Raw genomic sequence first — 9,200 nt, 5'->3', positions numbered from 1 at the left:
AAAAAAAAAAAAAAAAAAAAAAAAAAAAGTAATATTGTGAAATAGTATTACTGTTACGCCCCATCTAGGGTGAAGGCGCAACATGAAGTACGAGGACACGGAGGAGTTTTTGAAAATGAATGAACAGTATTTTAATGAAACAATGATTTTACAATACAAGAGGGGGGATTTTAGCTTCAGGAGCCGACAAGGCCAAAATAACAAACAGAAGTGGATGGATGGATAGGATAATATACAGATGGATGGATGGATGACTAGAATGATAAATTAATCATTCTTTTAACATTTAAAATTTAATTTAAAATGTAATCTAAAATTTAATCTAAAATTTAAAATAAACAACACAATACAATAAAATAAAATATAAAATAAAACATTTACTTCCCTAACTTTCGATCCAAAAACAATCAATAAACAAGGTTCCAACAAAAATGGCATCGGTCTCCCTACCTCCCCAGAATATTATTATATACAATTATTTACAATGATAATTGAACAGATCCAAACAGGGGCAATCCAGAATCATAGTCAAAGAACAGGCGGAAGTCAGTGGTACAAATAAACGGGCAAAGCAAACTAACAAACAACAAACAACCTCTCACCAGCGAACACACACAGAAACTTTCAGTCTTACTAACACATGTAACTAACTAGCAGAGTCAAAGCAGAGCAAACACAGCAAGAGAGCACAAAAGCTGAAGCAGGAAGTGATGACGGAGTCTCTTATAGGCAGCAAGGAGTCAGCTGATCAGGCAGGGCGTGGCACCAATTAGACTGCAGGAACCAATCAGCTTCTTCCTGGACAGAAGACACACACAAACACTTCCCAAACAAAAGAAAACACAGAAGTAGAACAAAAGGGGCGTAACACCCCCATACACAAGAATACACGTTTCAGGTTTATGAACAAGTTCTTGACAGATTCAGCAATAACTATCTTTTCCCTTCTTATACTTGATGTCCAAGTTAAAATCTTCACAGATTAGAGCCCAACGCATAAGCCTTTGACTTTTGTTACAGAACTTTTGCAAAAATACAAGAGGGTTGTGATTAGTAAAAACTTCAACAGGATGCGAACTGGAACCAATATAGATCTCAAATTGCTGCAAAGCTAACAAGAGGGCGAGGGCTTCTTTCTCAATGGTACTGTAGTTACATTGATGGTGATTGAATTTCTTAGAGAAGAAACACAAGGGGTGATCGATTCCATTTTCATCTTCCTGTAACAGTACAGCACCTGCACCAGTACCACTAGCATCAACCTCAAGTTTAAAGGTTCTTGAAAAGTCAGGAGCAGCTAAAATTGGTGCACTACTTAAATTCTTTAAAGAATCAAAAGCAACCTGACACTGAAGAGACCATAAAAACAGAACAGCTTTTCGGAGGTTGTCAGTAAGAGGTTTTACTACATCAGAAAAATTCCTACAGAAATTTCTGTAGTATCCTGCCATGCCCAGGAAGCATCAGAGTTCTCTCTTTGTTTGAGGTATAGGAAAGTTAACGATGGCACTGACTTTAGCTCGGTCTTACGGCACCCTGGCCAACTTCCTTTCCTAAATATCGAACAGTAGCATGACAAAATTCACATTTAGCGAGGTTTAGAGTTAAATTTGCTTCTTTAAATCTAGTGAACACTTCTGCTAAGGTCTTCAAATGACTATCCCAGGTCTCAGAATAACACACAACATCGTCAAGATAGACTTCACAATTGTTCACATTGGAGAGTACCTTACACATTAAACGTTGAAACGTTGCCGGAGCATTTCGAAGGCCAAAAGCTAACAACTTATACTGTAGGAAGGCATCTGGAGTAGTGAATGCTGAAATTTCTGAGGCACGTTCTGTAAGTGGCACTTGCCAATAACCCTCGAGTAAGTCTAACTTGGATACAAACTTAGATCTTCCAATTGTGTCAGTACAATCTTATATTCATGGAAGTGTATAGGAATCTGCTTTGGTGACTTGATTAACCTTTCTGTAGTCTGTGCAGAAACGTAAGGACTGTTTTAACACAGAAGTTACAGTAGGTACGTCAGAGAAAATTGATGACAATTTTTCAATTAATTGTAACAACTCACTTTGAGATGACTCGGATAGATGGAAAAGTTTTGAACTTAAAGTGGCAAGGGTTTCTGAATTCTGTAAACGGATATGGCAGCACTGCCCAAAGTAAGATCATCCACACATGGGTTAACGCGATAAGCATTTTGCTTGATTGGACGATGATCAGCAACGTCAATGTCATGTTTTAACACAGAAGTTACAGTAGGTACGTCAGAGAAAATTGATGACAATTTTTCAATTAATTGTAACAACTCACTTTGAGATGACTCGGATAGATGGAAAAGTTTTGAACTTAAAGTGGCAAGGGTTTCTGAATTCTGTAAACGGATATGGCAGCACTGCCCAAACTAAGATCATCCACACATGGAGAATCAACAGACAAAACAACTTCCACAGAAACTGCTACAGAGGGAGAAGTTGTTAAGGCAGGTCTAGAATTTTCAGATTCTGAGCGGGAAACATATGACTTCAACATGTTTGTGGCAAACACGGGACTTTCGGTGCCTCTCAGGAGTTCATACAACATAAGTCGGTATCACTTAATTTCTCCTCTATTTCATATGGGCCTGCAAACTTTGCTTGCAGAGAGGAACCGGGCAAAGGCAATAACACAAGCACTTTATTACCAGTCTCAAATGAACGCTTGACAGACTTTTTGTCAATTATCCTTCATTTTAGACTGCGACGAGACTAAAGACTGATGAGCTAACTTCCATGCAGAATGTAACCTTTCACGAAACGAACTGACATAATCTAACACATGAGTGGGAGCCTTAGATGAGGGGGCCTCAGCAAGGAGATGCTCTTGAAGCAGCTTCAATGGTCCACGAAGGGAGTGTCCGAAGACTAATTCAGCTGGTCTGAATCCCAAGGACTCCTGCACTGTGTTACAAACTGCAAACGACAAAAGTGATAACTGCTCATCCCAATCCTTCTGGTGTTCTACACAACAAGTATGAATCATGGTCTTTAAGGTTTGGTGGAAACGTTCTATGGACACAGTGTGGGCAATGTTCAGTTCTTTCATTACATTATGAAACAGGCGTGAAGTAAAATTTGTTCCTTGGTCAGATTGAATAACTTTTGGTAGACCAAAAGTGGTGCAAAATTTCAAGAGGGCTTTCACAATGTTGGGAGACTTCAGAGAGCGTAATGGGACGGCTTTGGGAAATCTGGTAGCAGAGCACATCATAGTCAACAAATACACATGTCCTGACTTAGTCCTAGGCAAAAGTCCTACACAGTCTATCACAAGCTTTTCAAATGGCTAATTTAACACGGGAACTGGCTTTAAAGGTGCTGGAGACACAACCTGATTAGGCTTTCCTGCAATTTGGCAAGAATGACATGAACGACAATACTGTGACACAGAGGATTTCATTCCTGGCTAAACGAAGTATTTCAACAGGTTATGATAGGTCTTCCTAACACCTAGGTGTCCTGAAAGTTTGTGGTCATGGGCTAAACGTAATACGTACCCACGGTATGGTTGTGGAACGACAACTTGAATTACAGAACTCCAATCATGTTTTACTCTCTTGGGACTCCACTTTCACATGAGTAAACCATCATCTAGAAAATACGCAATTGCATGTTTAGGCAAATCAGACTTCTCAATCACAGAGGATCTGCACGTCAACGGTGTTTCATCAGCTTGTTGAGCACTGATTAATTGTTGCTTACTGAAAGAAAAATCAAAGCTAGGCTGAACAATCACATCGGAGGAACCATCATTTTCAACTACAGTCTTCGTATCTGACATTTCTGAACCTAAAAATGAGTTAGAAAGATCAACCTCATCCTCAAACTTATGGGCTTGTGCTCGAGTGACAACACATGACTGGAATACATTGGGAAATTCCTGCACTAACACATCATCTTTAGAAGCACATGGTACATCAGTAACCTCTGGCAGAGAATTAACCTTACTTCCAGCTAGATCATTTCCAAGAATAAGGGAAATACCTTTCACTGGCAATTGAGTACGTACAGCGACTTTTACTACACCAGTCACAATGGTAGAACGCAAGCAAATGGTGTGTAAAGGAACTCACTATCCCCAACTCAATTCCTTGAACCAACACATCGAACCCACATCTAGACTGAGGAGAGAACGGTAAAATAAAATAAATTGCTCAGCACCCATAAAAATAAATGATTGTGCAGCACCCGTATCTCGCAAGATACGCACAGGTTTAAATTAGGGCTGTGCAAAAAAATCAAATGCGATTTTCATGCGCATCTCGCCAGTAAAGCCGCTTCTGTTGATTAGTAGTAAATCTCAAGCACGTGCTTTAAGATGGAGCGGCATTTACTACACAGAGCTGTAGTTCACTGACAAGCTACACAAAATCACGTTCAAAATCAGCAATTTAACATATTTAGAGCAGAGCACACCTCCCGTGTTTTTCCTAACAGTTTGCCATACAAAAGCAAACGCCAAATAATTCTAGGCCACTGTAATGTGGTTGCGATGCGTTCAAAAACAGTGAAGTATGTCAACTTCACTCTCTCTGAACGACGGAACTAACGAGATTTTTTTACTAATATCGAATTCAGAGGAACTTACCGGTGCAGTTCGCGACGCTGCAGGGAGAGGAGAGGATGCACTCACTGGCCCCGGAATAACATTTTCCTTTGCCTCCGGAGAGGGACGTGGAGCTTGAGCAGTCTTTAACTCTAGCTCCAGCTCTTTCAGTTGAACGTCACGCCGCGTCTCAAGCTCAAGAGCTCGGACCTGTAGCAACCTTGATACTGTTGGCGACAGAGTTCCAGCTCTAATTCCTTCAAGCAGACTGCCAACAATTTATCCTCTGATGAAGACGGGGGAATGGGATCTATGCCAACGACTACATCAGATTTGAGTTACACCTCAGCAGCACCCAAACCATCATATAGTTCTAGAATAGAAGGAACACCTGAAACCACACCCACTTCAGGTAAGACCTTTTGTTTTACAAGATCAGTGCGCAACACCTCATTAATCTCCCTTTTAAGTGCATTACGAGAAACGACGATATCAAATAAATCTGCGATCAATAATAAATCATCATTACGGCACTTATCAAATTGTTCATGTGTGGGCGCGATCGTAAATCTGTCCAATTCAAATTGACGTTTGACATCACAAAACCTACTTTTCCTCCCACACAAAGTAGAAACCCCACGCAAATAATAAGTTGAATAACGCTTAAATTACCTTGTTTTACTGATGAAAAAGTTCAGAGTTTCATCTGAGAAACAAAAACAGGACGAGCCCCCAATTTCATGTTACGCCCCGTCTAGGGTGAATGCGCAACATGAAGGAGTACGAGGACAAGGAGGAGTTTTGGAAAACGAATGAACAGTATTTTAATGAAACAATGATTGTACAATACAAGAGGAGGGATTTTAGCTTCAGGAGCCAACAAGGCCAAAATAACAAACAGAAAACAACTAATATTCAAACCTCTAAATTCCCTAGTTCACAAAATAAAAATAAAATACAATTATTTCCCTAACTTCCTATCCAAAAACAATCAATAAATGAGGTTCCAACAAAAATGTCGTCAGTCTCCCTACCTCTCCAGAATATTATTTTTATATACAATAATTTACAATGAGAAGCAAACAGATCCAAACAGGGGCAATCCAGAATCATAGTCAAAGAACAGGCGGAAGTCAGTGGTATGAATAAATGGGCAAAGCAAACTAACAAACAACCTCTCACCAGCGAACACTCGATCGAACACACACAAAAACTCTCAGTCTTACTAATACATGTAACTAACTAGCAGAGCCAAGGCCGAGCAAACACAGCAAGAGAGCATAAAAGCTGAAGCAGGACGTGATGACGGAGTCTCTTATAGGCAGCAAGGAGTCAGCTGATCAGGCAGGGCATGGCACCAATTAGACTGAAGGAACCAATCAGCTTCTTCATGGACAGAAGACACACACAAACACTTCCCAAAAAAAAAACAAAAAAAAAAAAACACAGAGGTAGAACAAAAGGGACGTAACAATTACCATTACTAAAATAATGGTTTTCTATTTTAATATAATTTAAAATATAATTGATTTGTGTAACAGTAAAGCTGAATTTTCAGCATCATTACTCCAGTCTTTAGTGTCATATGATCCTTCAGAAAGTAGTCTAATATGCTGATTTATGTTGGAAACAGTTGTGCTGCTTAATTTTTTTTAATAATCTGTGATACTTTGTTCAGGATTCTTTGATGAATAAAAAGTTTAAAAAGAACAGCATTTATTTAAAATAGAAATCTTTTGTAACAATATACATACCATTAAAAATTTTGGGGTCAGTATTGTTTTTTTCCTTTTTCTTGAAATAAAGTAATACTTTTATTCAGCAAGGATGTGTTCATTGATAAAAAGTGATAGTAACGATTTACATTGTTTCCAAACTTTTGACAGGTACTGTATGTACACACACACACACACACACACACACACACACTTGTTACAAGACTGTAACAACTTACAAATGTAAGTTTTTCTAAAGATCCTTACACAATTACTCCTTTGGGATCTCTATAATGACACTTCAGTTGTGACAAATTTATAAATTGAGACCATGCATATGCTGAAGATAAGTAGCAAATATGGTCAAGACAAAACTCTCGCACAATTTCATCAAGGGGAATAAGATGTTTGATCAGAGCAGCTGAGAAATCCCCTCAATTTACTACAAATAACCTGCTAGACAAACATTTCAGCGCAGACTGAAAACTCAAGAAAACTCAAGCATTGACTTCATGTCTGGACACATTGACGAATGCCACTCTTGTCCAAGAGAGTCTAAATGGCTGACTTGAATATGCTAAAAGGAATTTGGATAGATCTTTGAAATTCTGGAAGCATATTTACAAAATTTTACTTTTTTGGTGGTTCAATAATTTTGTATATTTATATTAGATTTAGATTAGAACTTTCTTTTTTTTGTTAATTTCAATTTGTCCATTGCCCATTTACCTTCCTTTTATGTGCAAACTTTGACTCATCAATAGAAACAAACTTGCGTCTTGAGTTTCCACCAACTGTAAGACCAGTTCTTCTTCTCAGTCTCTGTAGTACAGCTATGCATATGTAAATAACATAATAGAAATATGAATGAATGGCATGCAATGTTTAGTTGCATTGTTTTTGTAGTCATTACAAAGAAGTACCTCACCTTCCTAAGGACATTTGCCATTCATGACAGAGTTCTTGAACTTCTGGCTATCGGATCCTCTAACAGGTCAATTTGCCTGATTTGGAGACCTTGTGCAAATCTGTGGACAATGAGCACATCACTAGTACTGGCTCTGTCTACTCCACAGGCTACACAAACATTATTGTGGTAAATCATTATGAGTAAAGCACTATACAGATATAAATAAGCCTTTTTCTTTTTATAATCCCTCACCAGTAAATAAATTCCAAACATTTTACAAGTTGAACTCTACTTTGGCTGAAAAGTGAACCTTTTCTTACTGATGATGAAACTTTGTGATGACTCTTTCTCCCGCACATCCTTAAATAAAACAAATTAAAACAAATAAAGTGAAGCAAAAACATTCTAACTGCCAATACAATATTTTATATTATATGTGACCCAGAAAAAAATAAAGGAACATGAATGCTAACACAGTAAATAGATAGTTAACATGCCGTCCACCAACGATGTCCAGTACCATCGCATGGCACCGCGAGTGAGAGCCTCTCAGTCGGATGAGGACCAAGCGGCAGTTTTTATAAAAATAAAATACAATCATAATCTATATAGAAAAGGTATAAATATGCAAAATATATCTGATATAAATAATTAACTGATATGAGGCACGGCGATCTGCAAACAAGTTCACTGAAAGGAAACTGAGAACCGAGATGACAGAACGCTCATCCTGTTTGTTTGCTTAATTACAAAAACACAAATGTTCTTTTTATTGCGAGTGTGCAAAAATAAAAGTAAACATTTACATTTAGTCATTTAGCAGATGCTTTTATCCAGAGCAACTTACAAATGAGGACAATGGAAGCAATCAAAATCAACAAAAGAACAATGACACGCAAGAGCTATAACAAGTCTCAGCTTAATGTAGTACACATAGCAAGGTTTTTTTTTATTTATTATATAGGCCTAAAAAATAAAGAGGAAACCGATAGAACAGAAAAAAGAATAGAGCACGCTTAGATGCCTTTTTTGCTTTTGTTAATTGTATAATAAGAAAAAAGAAAAGAAATAGAATACAAAAAGAATAGAGAAGCTAGTGTTCGGTTTTATTTTTTATTTTAATTTTTTTTAACACTTTGCGGATTGTCTTATGTGACCAAAAATAGTATTTAATGTGTCAGCTGTTTGATCGCACCGGCGCCTCGCGCGCACACACACCACATATTCTAGCAATTCAAACTTGCCATCGCAGTCTGTTCATTATCAAAATAAAATACAGTCAGCCAAACATATCAATTTAAAGAGTCCATAGTATAACTACAGCTACTGTTATGCCAAGCGCATTTTTGCGCATGTGAAGAGGATGATTTTTTTCTGTCAATATGCGAACGCGCATGAAGCCTACCCAGCCGGCACATGACCAACCTTCAACGTTGAAATATGGTTGAAATAATGACAGTTTTATTTAATGCTAAATGGTTTAAAAAGGTTAACAAAAACACTTCTAAATCAACGTTAATTTTTTTTACAAGATCTGTATGTTGAATGAACTTAATGTCTTCAACAGCATACAAAATACATTTCTGCCTTTTAAATTATTAATATTAAATTATTTAAGATCATTATTATTATTTTAATAGCATTTTACAATATTTTGATCATGAAACCTATTCTAAAATCTAAAGGTATATGTTAAATATTATCATCATTAACAACAATAAAACTAAATACATTTCGCTGCGTTACCACGCTGAAACAATTCCTATTGGTTGTTTTACTTTATTGCTTTGATCATGATTGGTTAATCTGCGTGTCATCCAGGAAACTGGACAATGAAACTGTTAGCGCCTTTCTAAATTTGAAAATATGACCGTTATTATCGTCTTTCTGACGGCTGACTGTGGGCTGACTGTGAGCATAGTTGCCTAGTCCGCGTATTATACGCGACTTTTGGTCTTCTTTTTTTGTAAAGTTGCGTGAAAAA

General features: G+C 37.5%; 1 pseudogene; it reads right to left on the bottom strand.

The window, feature by feature from the left end:
• LOC107671230 (uncharacterized) overlaps nucleotides 1–7,575 on the bottom strand; it is an 8,207-nt pseudogene extending 632 nt beyond the window's left edge.
• Between the last annotated feature and the right edge of the window lie 1,625 nt (nucleotides 7,576–9,200).

The sequence above is a fragment of the Sinocyclocheilus anshuiensis genome, unplaced genomic scaffold, assembly GCF_001515605.1.
Source record: "Sinocyclocheilus anshuiensis isolate Anshui unplaced genomic scaffold, SAMN03320099.WGS_v1.1 scaffold3449, whole genome shotgun sequence".
NCBI classification, from domain to species: domain Eukaryota; kingdom Metazoa; phylum Chordata; class Actinopteri; order Cypriniformes; family Cyprinidae; genus Sinocyclocheilus; species Sinocyclocheilus anshuiensis.
The sequence above is the reverse complement of the archived record's forward strand: the minus strand, read 5'-3'. Positions and strand labels throughout refer to the sequence as shown.